Raw genomic sequence first — 25391 nt, forward strand, 5'->3', positions numbered from 1 at the left:
GCAGTGGAAATAAGCCCAGCCTATTCAACTAATCCTCACAAATCAACCCACTCATTCCCGATATCAATCTAGTAATCTTCCTCTGAACCACGTCCAATGCTTTTTCTGTATGTCTTTCCTAAATTAAGGAGACCAAAACTGCATGCAGTATTCCACACGTCACACCAATGCTGTCTACAAGTATAACAGCCTTACTGTTGGGCTCAAATCGTCTCATGAGAAAGGTTAATCTCCCATTAGTCTTCTGGATTCAATGCTGAATCTACAACCTAATTCTTTGTGACTAATTGAACCAGAACACCTAAATCCCTCTTTGCCTTATAATTCTGCAGCCATTCTCCACTTAAGTAATATACTGGTTTTTATTCTTCCTTCCAAAGCAAGCAACTTCACATTTTCCCTCAGTATATATCTATTTATAGCTGTCTGCAACTTTCTTATGCCTTTCTTGATGTCTTCTGTGGATGCTACCATACCTTCACTCCCTCATTTACATCATTGATGTAAATTTTAAAAAGATGAGGCTCTAGCACAGACCTCTGCAGAGCTCCACTCATCACATCCTGAGAATCAGACCCATTTACATACTGTCAGAGTTTTATTGGTTGGTTAACCAAACTTCTATCCATGCTTTTACCATGAGCTTCCTTTTTATTTTTTGTTGATGAGGCACCTTATTAAATGCCTTCTAAGAATTCAAGTAATGTACATCTACCCTTTATCCACAGTGTGTTATGCCATCAGAGAAGTCCGATAAATTAGTTAAAGATGATTTCTTCCTGGTGAAATCATACTGAATCTTCCTAATTACCTTGAGTTCCTAAATGTGCAGGCATAATCTCTTTAAAGATCAATTTGACCATCTTCCCCATGTCAGACATCAAACCATCTGACCTTTAGTTTCCTGTAATTTCCCTCCCTCCCTTCTTTGGAGGAGTTATATTTTCTACTTTCAAGTCTGATAGAACATTTCCTGAAAATAAGGAAATTTGGATATGTAACACAAATACATCAACAACTTCATGAACATCCTTTTTATAAGATCCATCTGGACCTGGAGACTTGTCAACCCACAGCTTCAATAATATGTTTAGTATCACTAAATTCCACTCTGCCTTTTATCCTTTGATTTACAACCATTAATGGAATATGTATCATCTATAGTGAAGATGGAAGGATGGCATTGTATGTCCAAAATAAATGATCATACTATAGCACAGAACTTGGAGAACTTTTCAAAGCTTTTGGTCTTTAATACACAGGACCCTGTATGTCGTAGACAGATACATCATGTACATGCACGGCATCTATATTAATGCTACAAAATAGATGGCAGTCATTTACTGGTTCTTTTCTCAGGGCAATGTCCTAACCAATCAAGGGCATGATTTAAAATTTAAACAAATGACTGGCTGATAATTGTCAATCATGAAATGCTACACTTTTCATGGCAAAGCCTGTGCCAATGAGAGTCTACTTGCCAACTACTCACCTCTCTCCTCCCAGACAGTATCAGTTTTGGCTCCACACCCCTTGAATTGGAATTCTTGCAAATTGTCATGATGACTACAAGGTGAAAAGCTTTGGCAAAAGTGTCTTTTATTCAGCAATGTGCAATACAATATAACTTGAAGGTGAATATATTCTTTGTTAAGTGCATCATTTTACCTGATATTCCTCCTCCTTTTGCTATCACTGCTGAAATAAAGTATGCTTATACCATCTCCCACCCTATCACATTCTTTTGCAGGGCCTAGAAGCTGTGGAGATCAATCCTGTGGCAAAAAAAATTTAAGATCAAACTTTGGTAACATATTACTTTCCACAGTCTGTAATATTTTCCTAACTCCTGTTTAACCATAAGACCCTTGAACTGAAGAAGAGTACCGAGAATGCTATTCCTTCCCTTTCTTTCAAAATCTACCCTCAGATTACCTTCAGGAATGATCACATCTTTAAAATGCAGGTCTTGGTGGGAGATATTGGGATCCCAAATCCCCACTAGACACAGTATCCCCATTAAACGCAAGCCCAGTTTTCCAAACCAGTATTCTAGTTTCTGCTCAGATAACTGCCTGCAATGCACTTCAAAACCAACTCAACTGATACAGGGGCCAAGGTACCATCATTGAGCTCGTGGTTCCTTTGTCTGGGCATTGATGTTCCTCTGGAAGGCCAATTCAGTATTTAGACACCATATTCTACTCCCGCCTAGGCTGGATTGTCTGGATTTTGGTTCAAACACATCATATCTAACTTAAAACCAAAGGTTAACCTCCAACATTACTCCCCAATATATCTCTCTACTCTCCTATTCAGCTATTCTACTATCTTGCACTGTGGGCCTTGTACTTCCATTTGTTTTTCCCAACAAAAATAATTTACAATCCCACTAGCAAAGTTGTTAAATAGGTAGTTTGCATATTAGTTTCAATCTGCTGCCATAGTTCTTTCAAGAGACAATCTGAATTCTGCCAAGTGTCACTATCATATCATTTTATTAATTACAGTCTAAGTAATCGTGTAGGAATGAAATACAGGCCCATATAATTAGACAAGGAAAGAATATCCTTCAACTTTGCATCTCTCCATCCCCTCCCTTCAGCCAGAAGGTGAATTTATCTGGGCTTCAGAACCCGACAGCATCTTGTACAAAAATCTCTGGATCCAATTGCACACACGCGGCTGGAATTTTGAGCCTTGCTACCCTCTGGCTGACCCCTGGCAAGAATGTGTCTACAGTATGTGGGCAGGATTGTGCTTGATGTCATTGTTTAGCTAAACTCCAGACTGCCATCCTCTGCCCTGTTGACTTCTCTACACTTTATGGAACACAAGTGTTTCCTGTGATAGATGGCAGGGAGGGTGGCAGCAGATGCTTTGGGATGAGATAAATTGGGCCCGGGGAGTTGTCACATTGAGGACAGCTGGTATAGTGAGCTGGCCAGGTGGCTAAAGTTTAATGAGTGCGTTCAACAGTTGTAAACAATCTAACTAAAGCCAAGAACTTATTACAATAGTGACTGCATTACACACTGCTCTGGGAATGTGAGAAAAGCAAAACAAAATGTACTACCCACACTCCTCGCTTCTTTGAAACACTGGGCAGCTGTTGGTTTGATTGGCAGTTGGCACAATTGGTGCATATCGCTCATTGTGTTATGCAGTAGGCTTTGAGCAGAAAAACATATTTAAAACAGATTTAAAAACATATTGGTGTTTGCTGTTTGTGCCTCCATGAGTTTCCAATTTGTGAAAGTAGTGCTACTTTCAGAGGCTAAAAGACAGGAAATACTGGCTTCTGGAAATACTGGCTTCTTAAAAGTTCACTGAGCTTACCACATGAACTAAGTCAATGTTTTATCCCCGATTAATTCCCCATCTGTGGTGTGTTATGATAATGACTGATGATCATGAAGAATTTGGTAATCAGACTCAGAACCAGAGAGCCTGGGTCTCCTGATCATTATAAAAAGGAGCCCTGTTGAAGTGGCTGAAGTTTTGAGAATGGACCGTCTAAGGGAATCCCCCCAGAGAGGTCCCTTTGGTTTCTAATACCAACAAATATTATGTAATTGTAGTAATGTTCAAGCATTCCACAGCTCCTTGCTCATGGCTCTAATGAGCTTTTGCGCAGCTCAGAAAACTCGGTTTGCTGCTCAGTCGTTGGCACATTGAAGGTTTCAAGTATCAATGCAAGGTCAGACAAAAGGACACACTTACGAACCATCCAGTCCTCCAGTTTGCCAGCACCCATTCCCTGCAGCAGGATCCCTGATACCAGGGATTCGCTCTGTGAGCTTTTAGGCACAATCCTATTAATCTGAATGACTTCCTTGATCTTTGTTAAATCTTCTGTGTATCTACAGTTACTGGGTTTGATACTGTATACGATTATTTCGCTGCCAACAAGGAGATACCAAATGTGAGTATATGTAAACCACTCGGACTGCAACAGTTAAAGAAGGCAGTTCACCAGGCTAGTTCTGAAGAAAGGTGACTGGATTTGAAATGTTAACTCTGTTTTGTCTCCAAAGATGCTGCAAAATCTATTATGTTTCTCCAGAAATTTCTGTTTTTGTGCAGTTCAGCTCAACAGGGCATTTAGGGATTGGCAATAAACACTGATCCAGCCAGCAATGCCCACATCCTGTGAATGATTTCTTTTTTAAGTACCAGTAACAATGAAATCAGGGTCTACTGAATGGGAGAATATAGTAGCATAGTGTCAATAACAGGGTGGCATGGTACCTCAGCAGTTGGCACTGATGTTTCCCAGCACCAGGCTCCCAGGTTCAATTCCAACCTTGGGAGGCTGTCCGTGTGGAGTTTCCTCTGGGTGTTCCAGTTTCCTCTCACAATTCAAAGATTTTCAGGCTGTGTGGATTAGCCATGGGAAATACAGGATTACAGCAATCGGGTGAGGGGCTCTTTGGAGGGTTGGTGCAGGCTCACTGGGCTGAATGGCCTCTTTCCGCAGTGTAGGAATTCTATGATTCTACCACTGGGCTACTAATCCAGATGCTCAGGCTACTATCCCAAGGGCACAGGTTCAAATCTCATTGAGTTCAAATTCCATGAGTTGCCACAATGAATAAATCCCAGTAAAAGTTGGTAGTTAAGCATTCAACCCAGAGCACTGTGCTGGATATAAAGCAATGCAATGAAAGGAGTTGATACGGAAGTGAAGAGGAAGACCTGGCTGCAATAATTCCCACACTGAGGGCTTAGGTTCTAATGTATGCATGTAAATGAACCTCTCACTGGGAAGTAAATATTGCCATGCACAAGCATCAGCATCAATACGAGGTGACATTTAGGAACACTTTCACATTAACCTTTGTTTAATACCTGGATTTCATCCATTTGTAATGTCTTTACAAACAAGTATTGGCCAGTCATATATCTCCATCAGGTGCAGTACGTCAGGTCCTGAATCTGTAGCTCTGAGCTTACATCATTCATATACTTCAGATGCAACACAAATTTAAAAGTTACAATTTCATACCTGCCCCTGCTGCATGGGGCTTCACAGTTCAAAAATCATCTGCTTACATCCTGGATTCTAATTATAGACAAGGAAGACAACTTGCAATTTTAATCATTGCTATCAGCAAGTGCTCAGCTAAATACTGGTAATTTAAAAATATGTAATCACATATTTTAATGTACATCTTGGTAAGCCTGTGACTTAAAAGAACACTTCTGCTCTTTAGTCTTTCCAAATGTTTTACCTTTGTGACACTCCCTTCCTCTCTTGTTTCCAGAATATGTTGAGAGACATTCCACAATCACCAAGGTGACAAACATTCTTCATTGTCTGAAACTGCAGTCTGGGCCAAAAAGCATCTTTGTCCTTAACTCAGACGCACAGAAGGAATTCTGCCATCTGTATCCAGGCAGACACCCGGTTATAATCAAACCTGTTATTGCTGGTTCAGGAAGACGATCACCACCATCTTTTCCTAGAGATGAGAAATAAGTTATTCATTCATTCATGGATTGTGTGTGTTGCTCAAAAACCCAGAACTTATTGTCTATTGTTCAATATTCTTTCATTAATGGAAATGATTTGCAAGGGCATTTCAGAGACCAGTTCAGAGTGAACCATGACTCACAGTTTGGAGTCAAATTTAGGCCAGTCTAGATAAAGAAAGCAGACTGCCCTCCTCTAAAGGACGCCAGTGAAGCCATTTTTTTTTAATGATCCTGTAGTTTCATGCTCATCATTACTAAGGGAGGCTTTTGAATTCCAAATTTTGTTTATTCCTGTCTGGCACAAAACTAAAATGGGAAGTGTGTCCCGACCATGGTTAATCAGGGAAATTATGAATATTGCAACACTAGATCCAAGGAAAGGACTTACAAATTGGCCAATAAAATGCAGCAGACCTGAGGAATAGGAGCAGTTCAGATTTCAGCAAAAATGGACAAAGGAATTGATTAAAACAGGGAAAATAGAATCCATGCATGTGCTTTCAGGAAACATATAAACTGATTGCAAAACTTTCTATTTCACTTTTAAAGGTATGTGTAGAGAAAAAGATTAGTGAAGACAAATGTAGGTCCCTTCTAATCAGAAACAAGGGAAACTTTAATTGGGAAACGAAGCGATATCAGACTAATGAAAGAGATATTTTACTTCTGTCTTCACAAAAGAAGACACAATTAACTCCCAAAGATGTTGGGGAGCACTGGATCTAATGAGACAGATGAACTAAATGAAACCAGTATTAGTAAGAAAAATAGCGTTTGGAAAATTGATGGGATTAAATGTTGCTAAATCCCCAAAGGTTTATAACCTACATCCCAGAGTACTTAAGGAAGTGGTCCTAAGAAGGATGGATGCATTGGAGGTCATCTTTCGAGATTTTAGAACAGTTCCTATGGTTTGGAGGGTTGCTGAAAACCCCATTATTTATAAAAAGGGAGGTAGAGCGAAAACAGGGGATTATAGATTGGTTAGCATGACATTGGTAGTAGTAAAACATTAGAGTCATTATTAAAGATTTAAAAGCAGAGGGCTTAAATAAAACAGTGACAGGGCCAGACAGAATTAACATGGATTTACAAAAGTCGATCATACTTGACAAGTCTACTGGAAATTTTCCAGGATGTAGCAAGTGCAATTAATAAAGGAGACCAGTAGATATGATTCACTTGGAATTTCAGGAGCCTTTCAATAAGGTCCCACATAAGAGCAAAATGAAAGCGCGTAGGATTGCGGGGAAATAACATACTGACAGTGGTAGAAATCTGGTTGGTAGACAGAAAATAAAAAGTAGGAATTAATTAAACATTTTCTGAGTGATAGCCAGTAACTAGTGGCATTCTACAAGATCAGTGCATACAGCCCAGCTACTCAAAATATTTATTGATGATTTTGATAAGCAAACTAAATGTGAGTTCTCTAAATTTGTAGCTGGTACAAAACTGGCTGGGAGGGGATGCTTTGAGGGGGGTGCTGAGATGCTACACTGTGATTTGGACAAGTTGAGTAAATAGGCAAATACATGGCAGATGAAGTGTAACACGGATAAATGTGAGGTTATCCACTTTGCTGGCAAAAACAAGAAGGTAGATCATTATCTGAAATGGAGACAGATTGGGAATAGGAGAGAAAAAATGAGACCTGGATGTCCTACACAAGTCACTGAAAGTAAGCACGTAGGCACGACAGATGGTGAAGTTAAAAATTAAGTTGGTTTTCTGACAGAGGAATTGAGTACAGGAGCGCTGATGTCTTGCTGCAATTTTCAGGACATTGGTGAGATCACATATGGAATACTGTGTGCAGTTTTAGTCTTCCTATCTGACGAAGGATGTTCTGGCTATGGAGGGAGTGCAACAAAGTTTTACCAGACTAATTGATAGGATGGCAAAAGTGATGTCTGAATATACATTGGATTAGTTGGGTCTACAATAGATAATTGATGACGGACCTCATCAAAACTTAGTAAATTCAGAAAGGATATTCGCAAAGGGATCACAGTCTGAGGATACGGGTAGGTCATTAGGAAATTTCTTCACCCATACAGTGGAGAGCCTGTGGAATTCTCTGCTGCAGAAACAGGTTGGGGCCAAAATATTGAATGTATTCAAAAAGGTATTAGATATAGTTCTTAGGATTAAATGGATCAAAGTGTGTGAGATGAAAGCGGCAACAGGGTACTGAGTTAGACGTCAGCCATGATCATGTGGAATAGTGGAGGGCGGAATGGCCTACCCCTGCTCCAATTTTCTATGTTAGCGAGTTTTGAGAAGATTTGTAGCTCAGGTTGAGGTTCTGGATGTGAGTTTGCTCGCTGAGCTGGAAGGTTAGTTTTCAGATGTTTCATCACCATTCTCGGTAACATCATCAACAAACATTGATTTGGAGCCAATCTACCATCCCCTGAGAAAAAGAACAGGAAATGACATCATCAACGCAGGAAATGACATCACCAACCCAAGGAAACCTAACCAGATAAATAGAAAGCGGGACATAACACCAGTGCTTCGTCGGAGGCTCACTGATGATGTTACCTAGAATGGTGACGAAACGTCTGAAAACTAACCTTCAGCTCAGCGAGCAAACTCACATCCAGAATTTTCTATGTTTCTATTTTATTTAATTAATGAATTTGAGGAATTTAACTTCCAGATGAGAGAATCTAATCATCACTGTTTGGCATTCAATGGCATTTCCATCACTAAATCTGCCAGTATCAACATCCTGAGGTTACCATTGACAAGAAACTGAAATGGACTCGTCACATAAGAAATGTAGACCAAATCACAGGTTTGAAATCATATAACCCATCTCCAGTCTCCCCAAAGCCTGCCCATCACCTACAGGCACAAGTCAGGATGGAATACTCCTGTCTTTCCTGGATTAGTGCAGCTTCAATAACACTCCAGAAACTTAACACCATTCAGAACAAAGCGGCCAGCTTAATTGGCACCACATCCACAAACATTCAGTTCCCCATCACTGACACTCAGTAGCAGTGGTGCATACCATCTAGAAGATGTTCTGTAGAAATTCACCAAGGCTCCTTAGGCAGCACAAAGGAAGACAAAGGTAGCAGAGACAGGAGAACACCACCGCCTGCAAGTTCCCCTCCAAGCCACTCACCATCCTGACTTGGAAATGTATTACTATTCCTTCACCGTTGCTATGTCAAAATCCTGGAATTCCCTCCCTAACAGCATTGTGGGTCAACCTACAGGAAGTAGTCGGCAGTAGTTCAAGAAGGCAGCTCACCACCACCTTCTCAAGGCAACTAAGGTAAAATATACTGGTCTGGAGAGTAATGCCCATATCACATGAATTAATGAATAAAAAACCATTTATTCTAAAGCTAGGCTTCAAAAACTGTTTGGAAAGAAATCACCATGCCTACAGACATACATATAAATTAATTATTATCTCCATACACACAGTAAACCTACATGCTTCCTCAAAAAAACAGAAAAAACTTCAAATATATGCTGTTAAAATATACATTATAAAATACACACATATATAATTCACACAGTCTATATCACATTGGTCAAGCCAAAGGGCACAAGAATTTCAGAAATAAAGGGAAAATTCTGTTCAGCTCTTCAATCCTGCTACTCTGTTTGCTAAGATTATGGTTGATCATTTAGCTTCACTCCATCTTCCCAAACTATCGCCATACTGGTTGATACTTAGTTTGCCAAAATCTAAGGGTCTTGAACATTTCCAGTGACTGAGCCTGCACTTTTCTCTGGGCTAGAGATCCAGAGATGCACAGTCCTCTGAGTGAAAACATTTCTCCTCATCTCACTCCTACATAACTGACTCACTTATTCTGTAAAAATTAGGCCCAGTCCTTGGCTCTCCAGCCTAAGGAAGCTCCAATTCTTTCATAAATTATCTCCCCTTCTAATAAAGTGATGGGTGGCCATTTCTTCTGATGAAAAATTACTCAGCTCCATTTATTCTAAGAATGGAAATGACCATGCCAGTCTCCTGCAAGGCTTGGATAACATGCAGACTCGATCTAGCAACCAACAGGTAATGTCAGCATAACCTTAGCGTCAATTAATAATGTAGTGAAATCCCAGACATTTCCCTTCAGCTATACTGTTAATTTGAACCCCTATCATAAACATTGAAGGGTCACCATTGACTAGAAGATGAATTAGATTAGTCATTTTAATCTGTGTCAACAACTGGTGGCAGTGGCTTCAGTTTTCATGACAACCAGCTCACCTTCTGGCCCCCCAAAGCTTTCCCTACATTCCATGAGAATTGAGAGGGGGCACTTCTCAATACCATGGCTGGTGCTGCCGGATGGAATTACCTTTAGGGACTGTCCCTAAATAGTAGTAAATTAGAAAAGTGTAATATTAAGAGATTAGCTGCGAAGCAACAGCGGATAAGTAAATGTCAGTGCCAGGATAATAAAGTGTGATAAGTAATAATGATAATAATAATGATGTCAGTAATAATAGGCTAAATGAGGCAGAACAGAATAAGAGGAGACTGAAGATAAGGTAATGAAAGTATCTCAGACCTGATAATTAGAAAAGTTAGTAAGTAAGCATAAGTTTATGACCTCACATGTGGGTGAGGTCAACCAAAGGGAATGTGTGACCTGTTGTTTGTGGGAAGCCGTGAACTCTAGCAGTGTCCTAAATGGCCACATCTATGGGAAGTGCTCCTGCTGCAGAAACAGGAGCTCTGGGTTTCAGAACTCGGGCAGCAGTTGGAGACATTGTGGCCTGGCCATGAGTCTGAGAGTCACATGGATAGCAGGTTTGGAGAGGTGGTCAGACCGCAGGTCCAGGGGCTGGAGGAAAGTGGCTGAACACTAGGCGGTCAAAGAGAATCAGGGAGGGAGTGCAGGACTCCCCTGGGCTCCTCATAATTAATCAGTTTTCCCATTTTGGAAGCTGAGGAGAGCGCTAGTTCCTCAAGAGAGTGCAGACAGAGCCAAGCTTCCAACATCACAGGCATCCCAACTGTACAGGAGAGCAGGAAGAAGAAAGGAGGAATGACAGTCATAGGGGATTTATTAACTAGGAATAGGCAGGCGTTTCTGTAGCTGCAGATGTGACTCCAGGATGGCCACTGGGGCCAGGGTCAGACATGCCACTCAGTGGGTGCAAGCCATCCTGATGGGTGAGGGTGACAAGTCAGGGGTCACGATACACTTTCGAACCGCTGTGTTCACCCAGCTTCACACTTGGTTATCTTGGATTCTCCAGCATCTGCAGTTCCCAATATCTCTGATACAATTATAGTACAGGTAGTTCTGCTAAAATGCATGTTTCATTGACGCAAATTGGCTGTTGTGTGATCGAAGGCAAATGGACGCTGTTCGGATGAGACAAACTTGCTACTGTACAGGTATAACGATTTCGCTACAAGGCGATTCTCTACAGTGCACAAGAACACAACTATTGTGTTACAGGAGAACTACCTGTGTCATCACAGCATCAACACCTCAAAAAACTAGGCAGCAGATTAAAAAAGCAGAATCTCAAATGTTGTAATTTCTGGATTACTCTTGGTGCCACATGCTAGCAAGTACAGAAAGAGAAGAGACCAGATGAAAATGCGGCTCAAAGGTTAGTGCAAGAGGGAAAGATTAAGGCCCTGGGATCACTGAGATTATTTCTAGGGGAGGTAGGTGCTAACTGTGATAGACTGCATCTGAACCAGAATGAAACCAACATCCAACATCCCGATATCTCAGTTTGGCAATAGGAGGGGACCCAGCACATTAGTTCAATAGAGACACAACTGACTTTACTAAAAGGTGCCAAGGCAAAGGGAGTTCCGTCATGTTGAGTTTCAAGAGAGTAAGGCGAGGTTGATTGGTCTCTACCTTATGCTCTGAGTATTATAGGCAAGACAGAGGGCTTAAGGGTTGGATTGACATGTGGAATTATGATACTGTTGCCATTACAGAGGCATGGTTGAGGAAGGGGCAGGACTAGTGAATTAACATTCTGTGGTATAGCATCTTCAGGTAGGACAGGAGAGCATACAAAAGAACACATGGAGTTGCATTATTAATCAAGGAGTCAGTTACCACACTATGGAGGGATGATATCTTGGAAGGGTCATCAATTGGAGGCTTTTTGGATAGAAATTCGCAATAAAGAAGAAGGCCCCCAAATGATCAGAAGGCAATAAAGGAGCAGATAAGGAGACAAATAATTGAGGTGTGCAAAATCAGTAATAATTATATTAGGTGATTTCGACTTGGAATAAGACTTGAACAACTGGAATAGTCATAGCATAAAGGATGTTAGGGGGGCAGATTCCCTGAAATGTATACAGGAGAGCTTGCTATGTTAACATGCAGGAGGAACAACAAGAGACAGCGCAGTGCTAGACCTAATTCTGGAGAACCAAGCTGGACAGGTTTGCGAGGTTACAGTGGGGGAGCATTTCAGTGACAGCAACCACAACACAGTACAATTTAAGTTTGTTCTAGAAAAGGAAAAAAATGATCTGCAAAAAAGCAGTTTTGGATTATGGGAAGGAAGGTTGTAGTAAAATGAGGCAGGATCTGACCAAAGTAGACTAGCAACAGCTTTTTGTCGGGAAAATCTAAGGAGGGAGGCATTCAACATGGAAGCATGGACAATACAAGCCCTACATGTGCACTTTAGGGTGACATGCAGGAGTAACAAGCCCAGAGAATCCCCAGTGTCTTGGAATATTCAGGACTGAAATAAGAAGCTTAACAAAAAGGCTTTTAACATTTACAATGTGTGCAAATTAACAGAAGCCCCAGCGGAGTATTGAAAATGCAGGAGGGAGCTTAGGAAAGTAATGACAAGATTAAAGAGAGAGCATGAAAAACACTGGTGGGTAAGATTAGGTAGAATCCCAGGATATTCCATAAATGCATCAAGGGAAAGAGGATAACCAGGATAAGAACAGAGATCAAGTAGCCAATCTGTGCTTGGAGCTGCAGAACATTGTTAGATGTTAAACATCTATGTATTTCACATCTGTTTTCATCTGGAGGAGGATGTAGGTACAGAATTCCAGAAGAGAGACTGCGAGGTACTTGAGCAGATTTATATCAGCATTGAGAAGCTATTAAACATTTTTGTGGGTTTTGGCAGGCATGTCGGGAATCCAAAGAAGCATAGAGAATGCTGGAGAATCTCAGCAGGTCTAGTAATGTCTTTGGAGAAAGAAATAGAGTTCTTATTTTGAGTCCAGTATGACCATATTTCAAAACAATTGGGATATATAACTCAACTAGTTAAAACCCTGACTACCTTATGAACTCTCCTGGTGCACACATATATATATAGATGGAGATAAGTACAAAAAAAAACTGGCATTATAAATGGAAGGAAAAGCTGGGAAGGTAGTACAATGGTCTTGGTCCACAAAAACTCGATCCTTTTGGGTGGTCAAGATTTGCTGCTTCTCAAACTCTCTTCTTCAGTAAATTTCACTTACTTGTAAGAGGCACAAAATGACTACAGGTACACAACCTATAGAATCTCTGATTTATTAGTTAAAAGCCACAACTTACAGAAAATGGTGAGGGAATAAACTGGCTTTCTTCAGACACCATCTCCCTTTCCAAATGCTTCTGGCTATATCATTCACACCTCCAAGCTGTTCAGCTACCTGGAGATCAGGTTATTGACAAACAGGAGGTATTTGACATCAATAAATAGTCATCACTCCATTGACCAGTCAGATACGTATTTCCAGATCAATCTCATTTTGTACATGCTCCCTGGTGCTACCATTTCTGCAGCTAAACTTCCCCCACTGTATGAAAAACACTGACAATAAGTGCTGGTAACTTGCTTTTAAAAAATACAGCAATTCCTTCCACCACTCTTGCTTTGTAATACAATCCTTTCTCCAATAATGTCCACAATGAAAAATAAAAAGAAACTGACTTCATCAACCTGATGCCTTCAAAAGCGGTTTGGCTGATTGATGTGATAGATAATAGGAACTGCAGATGCTGGAGAATCCGAGATAACAAAGTGTGAAGTTGGATGAACACAGCAGGTCAAGCAGCATCTTAAGAGCTTCCAAGATGCTGCTTGGCCTGCTGTGTTCATCCAGCTCTACATCTTGTTATCTCCGGCTGATTGATGTTCCCATCACTGGAATCAAGGATTTACAATGTTGAGTTTCTGGAGTAGAAAGGACTGAGGTCTGCATTAGGAAGGCAGGATGACGCTGTTGAGAAATATCACAAAATGGAACAATTTCTGCGATAAAATCTCAACTTCTTGAACAAATCAACAGATTCGTGGAAGGAAATATTAAACAATCTTGATTTTCTCAGCTTTTCAGTGTGTGTGTAGCAGTTTCATGAACTCACTCAGATGCAAAGGAATTATTCTCTCCTTACTGAATTGTTACAAAGATAATTTATATTTAATATCACTGAGGACTTAACTTTTAAAGGATTGTGGAAAATATAATTTGTTTCAAGTTTTGTGGAAATATGTGGAATGATTTCTTCCAAAGTAATGATTCAATGGTCCCTTTGAGGAGGTGACAGCCCGGTGTTATTATCATGGGACTTTTAATCCAGAGAGCCCAGTAATATTCCCGGGAACCTGGGTTCCAATCCTGCCACGGCAGATGGTGGAATCTGAAGTAAATAAAACTATGAAATTAAGAACTTAACGATGACTATGTGAATCTATTGCTGATGTCAGAAATACCTATCTGGCTCACTGATGTCCTTTCAGAAAGGAAACTGCCATCCTTATCTGGTCTGGCCTAGATGTGACTCCAGAGCCACACCAATGGGATTTCTGTAGTACATCTCATAGATGGTACACACTGCAGCTACTGAGTATCAGTGATGGAGGAGTAGATACTTGTGGATACGATGTCAATCAAGAGAGCTGCTTTGACTTAGACGGTATCAAGCTTCTTTCATGCTGTAGGAGCTGCACCCATCCAGGAAAATATGGAGTATTCCAAAATACTTCTGACTTGTACCTTGTAGATTGTGGACAGGCTTTGGGGAGTCAAGAGGTGAGTTATTTACCACAGTATTCTGACTTCTGACCCGCTTTTGTTGCCACTGTATTTATATGGCAAGTCCAGTTGAGTCTCCAATCAATGGTAACCCCCCCGGATGTTGATAGCTGAGGATTCAGTAATTGAAGAAAAGTAGCAAATGGTATGTGACAGTAGTCATAATAGTTCACTGTAGTCTTTCCTCCAACTCAGCTGGTTCTTAGTAGGCTATCCTGAGCAAGCTGAATCTGGAACAAACAAGCATGATTAGTGATAATGGGAACTGCAGATGCTGGAGAATCCAAGATAACAAAGTGTGAAGCTGGATGAACACAGCAGGCCAAGCAGCATCTCAGGAGCACCAAAGCTGACGTTTTGGGCCTAGACCCTTCATCAGAGCATGATTAGTGGCTTGCCCTCACCAGTCAGAATATCAAAACAAGAGACTCCAGAACATCCTACATTTTATCCTTTTGTCTTCAAAAATAATCCATAGGCTAAAGTGGTTTCCTTGTCAAAAAAGCCAATCTCTACAGCAAAATTTGTTTGTTTTTTTCTTTCCCTGTATCTGCTTATGTGCGTGAGATTTGGGGTTATGTAGAGGGATAAGCATTTACACTTTAATATTACTTACTGTGTATGTTAACCAACTGTTGATGTAGTGTCTTAATAATAAACTAATAATTGCGTTTATTAAGGAATCTCGGCTGATCAATTTATTGTTTAAATTTTGATATTGAGAGGCTATTTAATTGGTTATCTTTGTCACATGAAAAAAGATATTTTCATTTTGTGTTATTACGAGGTGGTGATGCTGCTGTCTTTCAGTCCCAGTCATCACAGAATGACGAGATTTTGAGAATCCAATCAAAAAACAGTTGCAGATTTTTAAGAGATGAAGGCAGGAAGGAGTTACATTTCTGATGTGAAGAAGAAAATCTGAGGAAACAAACATCACATGTGAGTGTGAGCAAGCGTTAAGGGCACTTGTGTTTGATATGGAATGGTATGAGTGAGCTGTAAAAACAGAGCGAAGTGGATCAACCGCAGGAGACTGAATATGTAGTTTCCAAAGTGGTGGATATGACTCACGTTAAGGAGCTGACCTAACAGTGGGGAAAGTCCAAAGAGCTTTACCACCTTCCATACAAGTCCATTCATATGTCTCAGTTCAATGACCATGTAAGGCATTGTCTAACAAACACCAAGATCATTTGCTGCTGAGAACTCTCCTTCTCTTTACACAAAAGGTATGAGCAAATGGTTTAGCGTTATGTCTAAATCTCCCAAGGTGAACCTAACTACAATAGATCATATTTTAGTTCTGACCACTTTAATCAAAAAGTAGAGCTTCGTTATGAATGAGCTCATCTGGTAGAAGACACTGAGAATTGATCTGAAATAGAGAAAAGTTGAAAATGTCCCCTTCACAGGACAGCAGAGCCAGGACTGAATAGCACACAGGAACTTTCTGTTCAAGGTTCTGCGCTGAAGCCTGACAGTGGAGCTGGAGTCAGAAATGGCAGCACAGGAGTGAGGAGGATAGAGAAGACACAAAACTGATGAAGAAAACAGTGAAGACTCAAAACAGGAAAAATTAGAAGAATTTAGAAAGAAATAGAAGAGAAAATCAAGAGGATTGTAACATGGTAGAAATGCATGAGTAGATTCAGAGACACCAAAGAGTCAGTTACCCATGTACAAGGCCAGTAGTCTGCTGGAGTTATCTCCATCTCAATTCAAATGTTTAACAAAAAGTTACTAGAGATTTAGAAACATTCTAGCACATAAGAATAATGGTAATCTGTATTTGGAGAGTTTGGTCCAGACATTTTGATCAAATCTTGTGGAGAGGTGCAAAAGCAGAATGGAGTTGATGTGACCAATGGTGTAAAGAATGGGAGAGATTAAGAATAAGTAAAAACTCATTCTGTAATCCACAGGTATAACATACCAACTACCTTTGACCAGATGAATACAGACAACTACAGAGAGTCAGAATACTGGGTCCGGCACTTTGGAGCAGGAACTGTCCAAATGGCTGAGGAAGAGGAAGAGGATTTATAATGTGACCGTTGGCATACTTTGAAAACAGCACCAAGGGTCCCACATGCTAAATCTCCTGTCACCTTCATACCTGATATATTAACTTCCAGTCTTCACCATCTCTCTGCCAATTCATGACAGTGCATCATTATTTACAATAAAGGAAGAATGTGGTATGTCAGACATCCTGACGAAGCTATTATTGAGTGGGGACTGAGACTCACCAGAATTATTTTAAGCAAAATATCAGGGATGAATGAAATAATGGCACTGGAGAGTGCAAACATCACAGGACCAGATGGTTTCCAACCCAGTGTTTTAAAGAAAATTACTTTGCAGATGCTCTAACTATAATCTTTCAAACCAAAAGAACTGTGGATGCTGTTAATCAGGAACAAAAACAAAGTTGCTGGAAAAGTTCAGCAGGTCTGGCAGCATCTGTGTAGGGAAAGTCCAGTGACTCTTCTTCAGAACCTCTGCTGAGCTTTTCCAGCAACTTTGTTTTTGTTCCTGTGTATAATCTTTCAAAGTTCCCTTGAATTGAGAATTGTTTCTTTAGGCTGGTAAACTGTGCACAACATTCTACAACACAAGGTCATTTTGGAAATGTTTAACTGGTCAGAGAGAGCCAGCTTGGATTGATTTGAATGATAGCAGTATTCCTTGCATTAAACTGTAATGAAAAATTATTTAAAAATCCCTGGAATTGGCAAGGTCATGGTGTAATTTAGTTAAAGTTAAAGTTAAAGTTAATTAAATTTAATTAAAGACATTGGTGGGAACTAACAGGAGAGATAGGGAAATCTATTTGTCCAAATTAACCCTGCTTCTGGGAAAGGTTTTAGAAATGATGATTTGAGATAAAATAAATTCATTTGTGCAAATGTAGCTTAATTAAAGAAAAGCAACATGGAGGTATTAAAGGCAATTGTGTGAACGAATTTGATTGGGTCTTTCAGTGAATTGACAGAGAGGGTTGATGAGGGTAATTCTGTTGATGTGGTGAACATGGGTTTTCAAAAAGCATTTGTAGCGCCACAAGGACTCTTTGTCAAAGGTGAAGCCCATGGATTGAAAGGGATAAGGAAGAATGGTTGTGTGCAGCAAAGGAATAAGACCAGAGAGTAATGATGAAGATACTACAGGCTGTCACGAGTGCAAGTAATTAGAGTCTCTGCAGCTATAAGCAACACATTTCCCACATTCAGTACCAGTCCTAGCTTTTCTAAGGAATTCCCTAAAACACTTATCATTTTGATAACCTCAAAGCCGGTAAAAACCAGCATTTAGCCTGAAAATCATTGCTGATCCCTTTAAGTAGAACAGCTGGGATTTCTTCATACCACTGTTCCTCCTGGGATGCTATGCTCTGAACTCCCTCAGCTCGTGGTCCAATTGGCAACTGACCAAAAGTATCACAGCTGTGATTAGTGGACTTGAGTGTCAGGCAACTGGAGAATTGGAAACCCTTGGCTATTGGACTGTAGAGTCAGCACTGGGTGTTAGGTTGCCTTCCATGACCTTTAATATCTCTATCCACATCACCCACCCCAGCCTTTTTAAACAGATGTTACAGTAAATGGGTAACTGTCATGCTTTGTCATAGGGAATGAAGATGGAAGGAAAAGTGGGAGGGCTTATGAGTGGCAGAGATCATAACAACATTAGATTTAACATAGAATCTCAACAGTGTGTAAGCAGGCTGTTCAGCTCATTCAATCCACCTAGACCCACCAAAAAGCATTCCACCCAGACCCACTCCAGTCCCTGTAACCCTGCACATCCCTGGACACTATGGCAATTTAGCATGGCTAATCCACCATAACTTACACATCTTTGGACTGTGGGAGGAAACTGCAGCACCTGGAGGGCCATGCCAACCCAGGTAGAATGTACATGTGGAGTTTGCACATTCTTCTGAGGGTGGAATTGAACTTGAATCCCTGAGAGTGTGAGGCAGCAACCACTGAGCCACCATGCTGCCCTTAGTTAAGGAAGAGGGAGAAGTCTCAAAGGAATGGGACTGTAGGGTCTGCCTGGCATTGGCATGGGTACTGGCAATGACAGCGGCAAACCCAGTCCTGTTGACCCTGCAAAATCCTCCATTTTAATATCTAGGGCCTTGACCCAAAATTGGGAGAGCTGTCCCACAATCTCGTCAGACAACAGCCTAACATAGACATACTCAGAGAATTGTACCTTCCAGACAACATCCCAAACATTGCTATTACCATTCCTGGGTATGTCGTTCCCACTGACATGAATACAGTTTCTCTGGGACTGGTCAATTTTGATTCCATACCCATGAATTTTTGTGGTATCAAGTCAAAAGTGAGCAAGGAAACCTTGCCCAAATTAATAAATCAAATCAAAACCATTCTTACCACCTATGTGAGAATTCAGCTATGGCTCAATGGCTAGCCCTTTTGCAACAGAGTCAGAAAACTGTGTGTTCAATCCTCTTTCCAGGACTTGAGCAAAAAAATTAAAGTGGACACTGATGTGGCCCTGACGGTGTGCTGCATGGCCTCTTAGATGGCACATTAAACTGAAATCCTTTTTTGGTGCTGGTAAAGAATCCCATGATAGTATTCTGAAGAGAACATGGCAGTTACAACCAGCAAATAAAAGTGAATGCTGCAGATGCTGGAAATCTGAAATAAAAACAGTAAGAGCAGAAGGAACTCAACAGTTCTGGTAGTATCTGTGGAGACCGTAAGTCTGTAAGATATTGGAACAGAATTAGGCCATGGAGCTCATTGACTCTGCTTTGCATTTCATGGATAATGTGTTTCTCAAACTCATTCTCCTGTCTTTTCCTCATAATCTTTGAAGCCCTTGCTAAACAAGAACCTATGTATCTCTGTCTTCACTACCTTTGTGACTTGACCTCCACAGCCTCCTATGGCAAGTAGTATCTAGTATGGCCTCAACTGCACTTGCCTGTTTTCCCCATAACCATGGACTCCATTGAAGATAAAAAATCTGTCTAACTCAGCAGTGAATCTATTCAATGACCCAACATCCACTGGATTCTGTGGAAGAGAATTTCAAAGACTAACAAACACTCAAAAAGAAGAAATGTATCTTCATTTTTGTCTTAAATGATAAGATTTCTTATTTTTAAATTGTGTCCCCTAATTCTAGATTTCCTCACAATGGGAAGCAACCTCTTCACATTCATCAAATCATAAACAACCTTCCTCCAACCCTGGATCTTGGACATCGCAATAGGATCACCTCACATTCTTCTAAACTCTAATAGATACTTAACATGGATACTTAACATTTACACATAAGACAAACCTTTCATCTCAGGAATCCACTGGGTGAGCCAGTTTTGAGCTGTCTCCAATTCAAATTTACTCAAACAAATTTGAGGTTATAACACTTTCTGAGTGAGTGATTGAAACAGGATTGCACAGCTTTCCTTGGCCATATTGATTTTGTGATGATTTTAAGGAGTTTGCTATTATCAGTCGAACTGATTTGGTTATTCCCAGTTTATCATTAACAACAATTTCACAATACCTCAAACATTCAAAATTAAAAGTCAGATTTTGCTTAATTTATCTTTCAAACTGCTTCATCCTGCCTCCAATGAACCTCTTTCTGGAGATTGGGCAGGATTTGTTTAATTTGGTCTTCTGATTGGCTGAAAACCTCTTTCCTAAGATGTTTCTTTCAGCCAATCAAAAGGATTGTTGTTGAAAGTTGACCTTAAGGCGTCAGAAAATTGAAAGGTCAAATTTGGACCCAGCCTGTAAGTTAAACCAGAAAATTGTGGGGATAGGAGTGGAAGAAGATACTCTTGTCAGGTTGGAATTTTTAATGAAATAAGTTTCACATTCTTAATATAGGCACTTTCCTTCCCCTGATTTCTATCACTGCTATTAAGCAGGGCTCTAATGACAATTGAGGGAAGTAGTTTTGCTTCCTGACTATGTTGTAAGATCTGGACTGTTTTAATTTTTTGCTGAGAACTGTAGTTTGTGTTCTACCTTGTTTAGAAAATGTCATATTGTAGCTTTTGTGTTAAAATCCAGACATCTTTTAGAAAGAAGAAATGTAGCAGCAATGAGGAATATAAAACAGAAAATGTTGTTGAAGGTTATCAAGAGATAGTAGGAACTGCAGATGCTGGAGAATGTGATAACGAGATGTAAAGCTGGATGAACACGGCAGGTCAAGCAGCATCAGAGGAGCAGGAAAGCTGATGTTTTGGAACAAGACCCTTCTTCAGATTTCTGAAGAAGGGTCTAGCCCCAAGACATCAGCTTTCCTGCTCTTCTGATGCTGCTTGACCTGCTGTGTTCATCCCTCTACACCTTGATGGTTAGCAGGCCAGACTATATTGGTGGAGAGATGAATCAATTCAGGTTGATGAGCTTTAGTCAGAACTGGGAAATGTTCCAGGTAAAACAGGTTTTATGTTAGGTTCAGAGATGGAAAGAAGGGAGGGTGAGAAGTAAAAACAAAGTTAATGTCTGTCTGTATACAGTAGGCAGTAAGGGTTAAATCAACAGCAGAGCCACTTACTTGCAGCTGCTAACTGATTTTTTTTTTAAAAACTGGGGCAGATGTTAAGGTTTGAAATTAGTGAATCCAAAAGGTCGTGAATTTCCAGAATGAAAAATTAGTGCTGATCATGTTTCTTTGGAGTGGGGGATGTTGAGGTCAGAGTTGAAATGGGGCAAGGAGAATAGTCAGGATCCTGACTGCAGATTAATTAGGCATGTCCACATAGTGTTACCTAGAGTGCGGGAAAGCTCTAACACTCATATGTAGAGTGGATTGTATTTTGAGCGGTAATGCAAACCCGGCACCTAAGACAGACAGGCAAACAGACGTGGAACAGAATTTTTATTCTGAAGGTAGTTGATCTGTGGAAATTTTTTGCCACAGAGGGCTGTGAAGGTTGGGCTGTTAAGTATATTCAAGGTGGACACGAACAAATCAGTAATCACTAAAGGAAATGAGGATTATTTAAGTGGGGGGGGGGGGGAAGCAGGAAAGTGAAGTTGAGAATTATCGGATCAGTCATGACCTGTCTTGCCCAATCGGAAGTGCAGATGTTTGCTAATGCTTTTGCAAAATTTCAGTGCCATTTCTGAGTATTCAGATACTGAAGTGGTCCTTGTCTAAATGTAGTAAGACATGGATAAATGGCAAGTAACATTCACACACCAGTTGTCAGGCAAAGAAAATCTCCCCCAGGGAGAGAATCACCCCCTAACATTCATTGGCATTGCCATCATTGAATCCTGTGGTCAATATATTGGGCATCACCGTTGATCAGAAACTGAAGCAAGCACCTCCCCACCTGACTCTCCTCATCCATGAGGCACAGCAGCAGTCTGATGGAATTCTGTGCCCAGGTCAACCTGGGAGCAGCTCTAACAACACGTGAGATGCTCAACATTAGTTATGTCAAAGCAGCCTGTTTACTGGTATGCCATGCTACACCTTCAATATTTAGTCCCTGCACCAACAATGTACAACAACAGCAATGCATACTGTTCACGAGAAGCATAGCAACAACTTGCAAGCACATCCCTAACACACAATCTGTATCATGACATTAAGCTTCATAAAATTCCCAGTCAAGAAAGTTCAAGCAGAAACTGCAGAGTATAATGGTCTATTTTACTAAGTTGTAATATTGTAAAGAAAACAAGAACCCAATAGGTGGCCTGATGAAGACTTCATAAACTATGATTTCTTTTAATAATGTGGTTACAGAAGTACTTAGCAGTTAATTATTAATTCAGACATACAGAAAACCCATGAGTTACTAGCTCAAAATCCAAACTTAAAATATATTCTATTAAAAATGGATGTAAACCAGACAGTTTTTGTTTGCTGATTCTCGTCTACAAAGGGAACTATCCATGATTTTGCGGGTGAGGGTAGGGGTGGGGAAGTGGGTTAGAGTGAAGGGGAGGAAAGAGAATATGAGAGCAGAAAATAGATAGACAGAGTTGAATGCATCACAAAGGGATGGAGAGTTGTTTGCAGTTATTATTGCTATGTGGATTAAGGTTGGAAGTGATGTTCCTCTGCCAGTATCATTGCAGTGTCTATTTTATAATTTATATTGTAAATCATTTAGACTTGGTGCAAAGGGCACAATTCTAACTTATTGATGACATAAAATGCTATTTTGACAGGTAGCATGAAGAAGATTTTAGCAAGTTTATCAGTATTTTACATTTCAAGCATTTCATGCAGTGAGTGGTTCAGACTGTGAATATGTTCTGGACAGGTTCAGTTCAGGCTTTCAAAGATAATTAAATAATAATCCAAAAAGGAATTTTTACAAGATAATGGGAAAGAGGTCAGGGGTGGGACTGGCTGATTTGCTATTTTAGAAATCTATAATATACTTGAAGGCTGAATTTGAGCTGTAATAATTCTGCTATTTTATTCTCTGATTTTTCGCAGAGTGTGGTAACCAAATTCTTGTGTGCTGTCAAAAAATACTGGTCTCTAAATCAGTACCTTCAATACTGAGGTTGCATTTCAACCAGCACCAGGCACAAGTGAGAAAGAACCAGACACTACCCTTCACAGCACCAATCACAAGGCTGTAGAAAGATTCCCACACCTTGAAAGTATGTTCTGTAGGAATACAAATTCTATCAACAGCCAACACCACGATTGTATCAGGAAACAGTGTGACATTGAGCTGAAGATGAAATAAACTGCACTCGACCACTGTCTTTCCCAAGCTGCTGAATTGTGTAGGATCCTGGGTCAGCTGTAAGTACATCAAAGCTCTGAACTTCTCCACAAGAAGCATCAAGATCCATGGTAAAATGGCAGGACAAGATCATAAAAACTGAGATTCTCCATGTAATAAGAGCAAAATGTTGCAGCTGTTGATGATCTGAAATAAAAACAAAGTGCTGGTGAAACTCAGTACGACTTGCAGAGTTTGTGGAGAGTGTAACAGAGCTAACACTTCAAGTCCAATATGACTTCACACTAGTTTTCAATCTCAAAAAAACTATTAAGTTCATGTCAAGTGTTTGATAGTTTATGCAAGTGTTTTATTAATTACCATATATGTTACATATGTGTCAGTGGTCCCATATCACATTGCTGTTGTCCATGTCACAGTGTCACACTGCACTCTTCACCCCTTGTGAATATATATTTCTATTGGTGTTCATTTTATTGCCTGTAAAGACTATCATCTAATTTCTGTATCTTTTATTGTTGTCTAAAATGAGAAAGGGATTGTTTTAAAACTAGGGATCATGGAAGAACTTCCTGTGCTTTTAAAAATAAGTTCCTGAAACTCATTGTGTGTGGTATTTATACTGCTATTTTGTTCATCCAGTGGGGAGGGGAAGCTTTTTGTGGATGGTTGCTACAAATGTGTAGTTTTTTAAATCAATCTGTTCAGGTGCATTTTGACACATCTCTGGAGTAGATGGGATGTGAATCCAGGTCTCCTGACACAGATGTAGGGGCACTACCACTATGCCACAAGAACCATTATGTCACCAGGGTATATATGCTGACTGGGATCTGGCTGTCAATAAGTTACAGATTTGTTTGTGCAATTGTGACCCAAAAATGAGGTTGAAGATCATCAGCCTGACAATAAGTCTCTCACTGGTTCCTGGATAGCTGACAGCTTGGGGTAAACAAAACATTGATAAACCTTTGATCCTTTGGAAGGCATGGTGGTATGTCTATCTCTCTGCAGTAAAATGCCTGAAATATGAAGAAAACCAGTCATATTCCCTTACCCATTGCTGTAAGCTGTGGTCTTTAACAAGTAACTGAGAGACTTTACAGTTAGCGTACTAATCACACTGTGCTTCCTGTGAAGAAATTCAAAGAACTTGGAGACAGGAGACTGAAGAACAGAGAGTCCTTGCAATCTCAATGAATCCTGTGGACTGGTGCTATTGAATTGTGATTCCCAGTGGGTTTTTTTTCTCCATTGGTGAAACCAATGTTTATTTGTTTGTCTGCATCTATTTACATATTAAAAAGAGGGTTATATTTTTAACTTGTAGAGTTAGATGTCAATAATTCACTTGTTGCTATGGTTGGTTTGTTCACCGAACTGGTTCGTTAGTTTGCAGATGTTTCATTGCCCTGCTGGGTAAGATCATCAGCGCAGCCTCTGATGAAGCGCTGTGCTGTTTTCCTGCCAGGTATTTAAATGCTGGGGTCCATTGGAATTGGTTACCTCATTTCTGTTTTTTCTTTGCAGTGGTGTATTGGCTTCATGCGCTGATGATGTTACCCAGCAGGGTAATAAAACGTCTGCAAACTAATGAACCAGTTCGGCGAGCGAACCAACCATAGCATACACAACCCGAGCTACAAATCTACTCAAGGTCCTTAGAATTCAGTTGTTTACCTAGAGTGATAAAATCATTTATTTATAATAAATATGAGTTCTTGTTGGGGTCAGAAACTAGTCCATGCTTTCTGCTAGCCTGGGCCCATCTAATAGTTACATTAGGGCCTTTGTGTGCTTTAATAGAATGCTTAATTTTTGTGACAACTCTGGGAATAGTGGGGCTTGATTTCCAGTAGACTGCCCCAGCAAGGCATAACATGCTTTACATTGTTAGCTTCTGTACCAAGTTGTTCCAGTGCTGACAGTTTCTGCTTCTGCTAAATGTAAATATATAGGCTGCTACTGGACTGAGTGACTTGTTGTCAGTGGGAAGATTGTGGTGTCAAGCACCAGTACAGAACTAGTGACCACAACTGAAAGTATTTAACCAACTGTGAAGCGCATCGGAATCTTTCTGAGACTATAAAGACATGATAACAAAACAAGTCTTTCTACACAGATTAGGAAGTTCAAGGGTTATACTCAGCTGTT

At 40.2% G+C, this 25391-nt stretch overlaps 1 long non-coding RNA gene across 1 annotated transcript; it reads left to right on the forward strand.

Moving 5' to 3' along the window:
- The first annotated feature begins 20242 nt into the window (after positions 1-20242).
- LOC125457834 (uncharacterized) lies at positions 20243-24974 on the forward strand. Its single transcript, XR_007248681.2, has 2 exons — positions 20243-20352; positions 22979-24974. It is a non-coding gene; the product is annotated as an uncharacterized LOC125457834 (long non-coding RNA).
- The last annotated feature ends 417 nt before the right edge of the window (positions 24975-25391 follow it).

This window comes from Stegostoma tigrinum, chromosome 14, assembly GCF_030684315.1.
Source record: "Stegostoma tigrinum isolate sSteTig4 chromosome 14, sSteTig4.hap1, whole genome shotgun sequence".
Classification (NCBI taxonomy): Eukaryota; Metazoa; Chordata; class Chondrichthyes; order Orectolobiformes; family Stegostomatidae; genus Stegostoma; species Stegostoma tigrinum.